Source organism: Apium graveolens, chromosome 4, assembly GCF_009905375.1.
Source record: "Apium graveolens cultivar Ventura chromosome 4, ASM990537v1, whole genome shotgun sequence".
Lineage (NCBI taxonomy): Eukaryota > Viridiplantae > Streptophyta > Magnoliopsida > Apiales > Apiaceae > Apium > Apium graveolens.
This window is the reverse complement of record NC_133650.1, coordinates 232,981,520-232,990,744: the sequence shown is the minus strand read 5'-3', so window position 1 is coordinate 232,990,744 and position 9,225 is coordinate 232,981,520.

The following is a 9,225-nucleotide window of genomic DNA, read 5'->3' as shown; positions in this document are numbered from 1 at the left end:
TCCAAACACAATCATAATTGACACAGAAACTCCAACTAAGCCTACCAAAACTGAGGAATCATCAAAGACATCAACTCAGAGTCGATATGAGACTATCAGAGTTCCCATATTGAGACCATCTGAATATCCCATATAGAAGGTAAGGATGACCATGTTTCTGGAAGCAACAGATCCAGAATACCTTGATAGAATCAAGGAAGGGCCTCACAAACCTACCAAGCTCGCTGTTGTAGTTGCAGGTGAAGCAGCAAAGACCGTACCAAAGGAAAAGAGTGATTACACTGCTGAAGATATAGCATCTATTGCTAAGGATGCCAAGGTACGACACTTATTGCATAGTGCCATTGATAATGTAATGTCAAACAGGGTAATCAACTGCAAGACTGCTAAGGAGATATGGGATGCACTGGAGACAAGGTGTCAAGGAACTGAAATAGTTAAGAAGAACAGGAAGACAATACTCACTCAAGAGTATGAACACTTTGACTCTAGGACTAATGAGTCATTGACTGATGTATATGATAGATTTGTCAAACTCTTGAATGACTTGTCATTGGTAAATAAGGAGTATGATCTTGAAGATACAAACCTTAAATTCCTGTTAGCTCTTCCTGAATGTTGGGATTTGAAGGCAACAACAATAAGAGACAACTACAATCTTGATGAAACAACTCTTGATGAAATCTATGGAATGCTCAAGACTCATGAACTTGAGATGGAACAAAGAAGCAAGAGGAAAGGAGGAAAGTCAAGGACAGTTGCTCTCAAGGCTGAAGAGGAATCCCCCAAACCACCTTCCTCAAAGAAAGACAAGGGTAAAGCTCTTATCATAAAGTCTGATACTGAGTCATCAAGTTCTGAGAGTGATGATGACTCAGATTCTGAAAGCTTGCCTGAAACTGATGCTGATGAGGAGATGATGAAGCTGTGTGCTCTTATGGTGAAAGGAATCACAAAGATTGCATACAGGAAGTTCAGGAAGGGAAAGAAGTTTTCCAAGAAAGGCATAAGTTCTGATAAGAAGAATTTCAGAAGATCTGAAGGAAGAGGAGGAAAGTCTGACAGAGGAGATTACGCTAATGTTAAATGTTATAATTGTGGTGAGAAAGGCCACATATCTCCTGATTGCAAGAAGACCAAGAGTGACAAAGGCAAAGCTCTTGTCACAAAGCAGAAAAGCTGGACAGACACCTCAGACTCTGAAAGTGAGGAGAACTATGCATTGATGGTAAATGCTGATAAATCAAGTTCTGAGAGCAGTTCTGAAGCTGCTGAAACAAAGGTACCTCAGACTACTTATGCTTTTCATACTGATGATATTAATGAGTTGAGAAGATATCTTAAAACCATGTTTGTTAGTTATAGAGATCAAACTTTAACATGTGAAAGATTAACTTCTGAAAATCTTGCTTTTAGGAAAAGAAATGATTTCTTAGAAAAAGAGTTAGTCATGTTCCATCAAACTCAGAAGGATAGAGATGATGCTTTTTATGTTAGGGATGAAGTGCTAAAAATGAATGAATCTCTAAAAACTGAGTTAGAAAAGGAGAGAGAGATTATCAGAACTTGGACTAACTCTGGCAAAACAACTTAAAATTTGCTAAGCAGTGGAAACTGGAAAGAGGGCTTAGGTTATGGAGAAAATAAAAATGAAAAAGGAACTGTAGAAATTAAGCCTGTCGATAAGCAAAAGCCGAAGTTAAAACCTGTTAAGTTTGTAACTGAAAAATCTGAAAATGAGAAATCAGAAGTTAAAAAGGAATTAGCTTCTGACAAACTAAAACAGGAAAAGACCGTTGAAGTTAACATAGGCTTAATGACAAAGAAGCAGCTTAAGCATAAGCTGAAAGATGTTAAGAATGCAAACAAGGTAAAATCACCTAGGAAAAACAGGAATGGAAAGGAAGGTGTGAATAAAATCAATAACTATAAATCTGTTCCTGATGCTCCTAGGAAAGCGTGTCATAACTGTGGAAGTTCTAACCATCTGGCTTCTTTTTGCAGGAAGAATAAGAATATTAACTCCTTATCTACAAAATCAGGAGTTAAGAGTCAGTCTGTTAGATACAAACCACAAAATCCTTGTTTTCATTGTGGTAGTTTATGGCATTCCATTTATACTTGTAAGGAATATCATAGTTTGTACTATGATTATTATCAAATAAAACCTTCTTTAAAGAAAGTTTCTGTTGTTCCTTCTAGTGTAAGTTCTGATTCAAAGTCTGGTAGTATAAGTTCTGATAAGAAAACTGTTAACATAAAATCTGATGCTAAATCCGCTGCAAATGTTAACAAACCTAAAAAGGCCAAAGGATCCAAGCAAGTCTGGGTCCTTAAAACTAATAATTAGTGGTCTTTTTGATTGCAGGGCAACAGGAAAAATATTTTAGTTCTGGACAGTGGATGTTCAGGACATATGACTGGAAATAAGGCCCTGCTATCAGACTTTGTGGAGAAAGCTGGCCCAAATGTTTCTTATGGAGATGGCAACATTGGAAAAACTTTGGGATATGGCAATATCAATCTTAGGAATGTCATCATTAAAGATGTAGCTCTGGTCTCAGGACTTAAACACAACTTACTGAGTATAAGTCAAATCTGTGACAGAGGTTATCATGTTGATTTCTTTGCAGAACATTGTGAAATAGTTAGTAAATCTAAAGAAAAAATTGTTCTGAAGGGATTCAGGCGTGGTAACATTTATGAAGCTAAGCTTTCAACAAGTTCTGATGGTTCTGCAATCTGTTTAGTGAGTAGAGCCTCAACTGAAGAAAGCTGGAATTGGCACAAGAAACTCTCTCATTTAAACTTCAACAAGATAAATGAACTGATCAAGAAAGATCTTGTGAGAGGACTGCCAAAATCAGTGTTTGTTCCTGATGGTCTTTGTGACTCATGTCAGAAGGCTAAACAAAGAAAATCTTCGTTCAAGAGCAAGACTGAATCATCAATTCTTGAGCCTTATTATCTACTTCATGTTGATCTATTTGGTCCAGTGAATGTCATGTCTATTGCAAAGAAGAAATATGCGTTGGTCATAGTAGATGAGTTCACCAGATACACATGGGTGTATTTCTTGCACACAAAAAGTGAAACTGCATCTATCCTGATTGATCATGTCAAACATCTGGATAAATTGATCAAAGATTCTGTGAAAATTTTGAGGAGTGATAATGGCACTGAATTCAAGAATCTGATAATGGAAGAGTTCTGCAAAAATCATGGAATAAAGCAGGAATTTTCTGCTTCTGGAACTCCACAGCAAAATGGAGTTGTTGAAAGGAAGAATAGAACTCTCATTGAAGCTGCACGAACAATGCTTGAAGAAGCAAAGCTTCCAACCTATTTCTGGGCTGAAGCTGTGCAGACTGCTTATTTTACTCAAAATGCAACACTCATTAACAAGCATGGAAAAACACCATATGAGATGGTGAAGAACAAGAAGCCAAATCTCAAATACTTTCATGTATTTGGATGTAAGTGTTTTGTTCTCAAGACTCATCCTGAACAGCTATCCAAGTTTGATCTAAAAGCTGATGAGGGAATCTTTGTTGGATATCCACTTTCTACAAAAGCCTTCAGAGTCTATAATTTGAGAACAAAAGTGGTCATGGAATCTATCAATGTCTCTTTTGATGACAAGAAGATCACTGGACTTGAAGATTGCATTGATCATGATCAGCTGAGATTTGAAAATGAAGATTCATATTCTGATACCTCAAGTCCTGACAGTCTAAGTCCTGATACTGTAAATTCTGATGGATTAAACTCTGATGTTATTGAAACTGTGGTGACTACGTCAAAGGAAGATGCACCAATGCAGGGGGAGCATACTCAAAATATTATCACATCTCAAGAAGCATCAGAACATACATCTGGCTCTTCAAATTCTGATTCATCAAGTTCTGATAAGCCAAGTACTGACAGTACTGAAAATCTAAATACTGAAGGATCCAACTCAGAGAGCATAGTTTCAGGGGGAGCATCAGAAAATGAAACCGAAGACAGCATGAATCATGGGGGAGCATCCAGTTCTAGAGAAAATCTTCCATCTGCAAGGAAGTGGACAAAATCACATACACCTGATTTGATAATTGGAAATCCTGAGGCAGGTGTCAGAACTAGAACAGGTACTTCGAATGAATGTCTTTACAATTCTTTTCTCTCTCAGTCTGAGCCAAAGAAAGTGGAAGAAGCTCTTCAAGATGCTGATTGGGTGCAAGCAATGCAGGAAGAGTTGAATGAATTTGAAAGAAACAAAGTCTGGACCTTAGTGCCAAGACCTAAGAATAGATCGGTTGTTGGTACAAAGTGGGTATTCAGAAACAAAACTGACAGTGATGGCATAATTGTAAGGAACAAGGCAAGGCTGGTTGCAAAAGGATATTCTCAACAGGAGGGAATTGACTATGATGAAACATTTGCGCCAGTTGCTAGGTTAGAAGTCATAAGGATATTCATGGCTTATGCTGCTCACAAAAAGTTTACTGTCTTTCAAATGGATGTGAAAAGTGCTTTTCTCAATGGAGAATTGGAAGAGGAAGTATATGTTGAACAACCTCCAGGCTTTGTAGATTCCAAACATCCAGATTATGTCTACAGGCTTGATAAAGCACTTTATGGACTTAAGCAAGCTCCTAGAGCATGGTATGAGACTTTAGCTCAGTTTCTTCTGGAAAGTGGATTCAACAGAGGAACTATTGACAAAACACTGTTCTATCTCAACCATGGCAAGGACTTACTTTTGATCCAGATTTATGTTGATGATATTATTTTTGGGTCTCCAAATGACAAACTTTGCAAAAAGTTTGCCAACCTAATGCAGTCAAGATATCAGATGAGTATGATGGGAGAATTTAGTTATTTTCTGGGCCTTCAAGTCAAGCAGAGTGAAGAAGGAACTTTTATTTGTCAATCTAAGTACACCAGAAACTTGCTGAAGAAATTTGGAATGCAAGATTGTTCAAGTGCATCCACTCCCATGGCCACTGCAACAAAACTGGATAAGGATACTGGTAATTCAGTAGATATTACTGATTACAGAGGTATAATTGACTCACTTCTCTATCTAACTGCTAGTAGACCAGATATCATGTTTGCTACCTGTCTTTGTGCAAGATTTCAAGCAGATCCAAGAGAACCTCACTTAACAGCTGTAAAAAGAATCTTTAAGTATCTTAAAGGAACAGCTGATCTAGGATTATGGTATCCTAGAGAATCAGATTTTAAATTAATAGGTTACTCAGATGCAGATTTTGCAGGTTGCAAAATTGACAGGAAAAGCACAAGTGGTAGCTGCCAATTTCTTGGAGGCAGGTTGGTTTCTTGGTATAGCAAGAAACAAAAGTCAATTTCCACATCAACTGCAGAAGCAGAGTATATTGCTGCAGGAAGCTGCTGTGCACAGATTCTTTGGATGAAGAATCAGTTACTGGATTATGGGTTAACATATTTCAAAATCCCTATTTACTGTGATAATCAAAGTGCTATTGCTATGACAGGTAATCCAGTTCAACACTCTATGACAAAGCACATCAGCATCAGGTACCATTTCATCAGGGAACATGTGGATGAAGGTACAGTGGAATTGCATTTTGTTCCCACAGATCAACAAGTAGCAGATATCTTCACAAAACCACTGTGTGAAGCTACCTTTACAAAATTGGTAAATGAACTTGGAATGATTTCAGGTTCTTTCTCTAAATCTGCTTAAACTTGTTCTATGTTATCAGACTTTATGATCAATATTTACAGAATTAATCTCTTTGTATATTCTGTGCATTAATTGATAAATGTTTTTAAGTACTGACTGTTGTCTGATACATATCTCTTAACTCTAATAAGTGATATATCTGTTTAAGTAATCATTCTATCCTATGAGGATAATTGTGCTAGATACCGACCTACTAGTCTTCAATAAACAAATGATCCCATGAAAGAAGTAATTATTTCTGTGGAAATCTTATGACACAAGCAAATTCTGATACTTGAGCTTAGTTTAGTTTACTTTATTCATCTTATTACTAAGTCCCAAATTAGAATAATGCTACTCATCTGTTTAAGTTCTGATTCTAGTAAAACTGCTGAATGTACTAAGTGCTGATAAACCTCACTTATCAAAAGAAGAAGAACAAGAATCAAAGAATAATATCAGGTACTCCTTTGAGATCTAGAGTAAAAATGTGAATGGGACGACCCAAGTGCATAGCTGGTATTAAGTAAATATGCATTAGAAAAGCAACATATTTTTCTTGGTGACTGTTCACACTCTATGATTACTGGAGAAATACTCTGATAATAGCATAAATTCTGATAAGCAGTCGTGACTCACTTACACTGAGAAGCCACTGTAAAAGAGAATTTCAAAGATGCATAAAATTAGCACAAAAACAGTTGAGGTGGACTCATGCATGAACTCATTTATCAGTAGGTTTCAGGATAATGACAGCTCTTTAGCAAAATTTTAATTATGACTTATTTCTAAGATGTACTGAAGTAAATCAGACTTTACTCTTTATTAGTTATTTAGCTTAATGCACACACAAATCACTCCATATGAATGATGAAATTTTTGTGGAGGTGTATGTTCTTTTAGACAAACAGTCACTGTGTCCCTTTGCACAAATTCTGAGGACACGTTCTAGTTATATGCTCTAATGATTAAGTCCTGAAGACTATAACTCAGAACTTGTATGAAAACTTACTAAGATAGATATTCCTTGTTCGAGTTAAGACATTATGTTCTGATGACTGTTAAGTTCTGGTATAGGTCTATGTTCTGATTTTTCAGTCTAACCCTTTACTTGACTTATCTGTGAGTAAAATTTGGTAACAGTCTCAGATTAATTTCGAAATGTTGAAGTGGAAGATTAATAGTCTATGGTTAAAACATAATTGCACTCGTCCTTGAACAGTTCACTCTTGTTACATGTGCACATTCCTTTTCCAATGACTATTATTCTTTTTCAAATCTAGGGAGACGAGGTAGACTTAACTCTATCTGTCAGCATTAAATATCTTCACGTCTCCTGGCATTCTCTTGCCTATATAATCAGCCACTTCACTTTAGCCCTTTCATCAATTTTTCTTACAATCGTAACTTCATATTCTTTTTCAAAAGCATCATGGTTCGATACAACATGTTTTTGAATTACCAAAATTTTCATATGGAGCTAAGATGCGCCGACTGGCAGCAGGAGTGGCATGTAACTGCCATTCCTGAAGAGATATGGGGCTCTGTCCCACAGGTGGTGCTGAACCAACTTCTGTTCTTCGAGATGGACTACCAGCTTCATCTTGATGATTGGAGGCGGAACGGCGGGAAGCTATCCGTCAGCAAGAGCGAATCATTCAACTCGCTATCTTGTTTGTCGAAGATAGGAAGAGGAAGATGACTTAATCTCGTCTTCTTCCTGTTCTTCTTCATCCTCAGCTTTGTCAGGCTTCTTAGCTAGGACTAAGGCTGTTGATGTTAGATTTAGAAGCTTAGGACAAGAATGTAAAAGTTCTGATGTAATTTCAATTTCATCAATGTATTATTTTGATATATTAATGGAATTTGTTTTAAGTCTTCTGATCTTGTCTCTGAGAAATTTTGATACGCATTGATAAATCCTGATAAATATTCTGATAAATTGTGTCTGATTTTAAGTTCTGAAAATGTTTTATCAGTACTTACTTAACTGATTGATTTTACTCATTCTCGCACACAGTTTTTTCTCGGAATATTAATATTGCAGAGTAAAATATTTGAATTAGTGGGAACAGTTTCAATTTTAAATTAAAACTGATTCACCTTGATTAATGGAATCTAGGTAAGTGAAACGGTTTGTTTTTCCTTGAAAAACTGCAAGTGGGTGGTAATTATTCCTTATTTACCGTGCCCATTACTTTTTGCTTTCTCTATGAAAAACAGGTGTCAAGGTATTTACCACTACTTTTAAATGCATGTCTGCCATGTGTCCTCAACGGTTACTTTTTGTGTATAAGTAAAAGAGAGCAAAGATTGTCAAATCTTTTATTTACCATTATATTTTATCTCTCTCTTTACTTTTAAACTCTCTCATCTCCTGACGATTTTCTTTTCAGAGGCATTTTCTCAAACACATTACAGGTTACCGTTTTCTTATCAACACATAATGGCACCCAAGGACATTCTCCTTGATGGAGCAAAGTTTGTTCCTAATAACTTCTCTGCGATACTACACACTACAGAGGCACCCTCTGAATTTCATTTTATTCAAGACTTTCTCACAAGTTCTGATATTGGGTTTGCTCTAACTGAGCCTACATCAATTTCTGGGGTTCAAGTACTGGAGTTTTGGAGGAGTGGAGTATATGACAATGGTGGTGCTCACGGGTCCCCAAGTTTAATATTTTCATCAGGGGAAAATGAGTATGTTGTGACTCTGTCTACGGTTAGACAGGCATTACAGCTTCCTGAGGACTGTGTTTATTCTACTGTTGATGACTCAGTTCTTCAAAATATGATGGTTAGTCTGGGATATGAAGGAACATTGACCAAGCTTGGACAGTTGAAGAGATCCTTCATACGGAGGGAATGGAGTTTCTTCTTTGATTGCATTACCAAAGCTTTCGCCAACAAATGTACAAATTTTGATGCAATTCCCATATTCAGCCAACAAATCGGGTATGCACTTCTAAATCACCTTGAGAGATGACTCAGATTCTGAGGAACCGATTCTTTCTTCAGAACCTGTGGTAACTGCAGCTGAGAAAAAGATTTCTCAGAAGGATTCTGAACTTGGAGGATCTAAGCTTCTCAAGAGGCTTAGAAAAATGACAATTCCTGACACTTCCAAGGACTCTAAATTACCAAGGACATACAAGAAACAGAGGGCAAAAAGGCCAGTTTCAGATGATGATGAGGAAGCAGCTAAGGAAAGGGATCAGGAATCTCTGATCTCACAAGAAAAAGAATTTGCTCCAGTTACTTCTTCTCCATCCACTCCATCTCAGGAAACTGTATCTGACAAGGCTAATTTCCCATCTGTGTCTCTTGGTCATCAAGGAACAAGTGCTGATAATGCTGATCAACACTTAGTTGTGCCTGGAGTAATTTTCTTAGAAGATCCAACAGCAACAAATCTTTTGCCAACAACTGTTACTGATGCTATTAAAACTCCGGAATTATCTAAGTCACCTTCTCTGCCTCTAGACACTGATGATCAGACTTTAGGTGAGCATCAGGATTTGGCTGTTGAT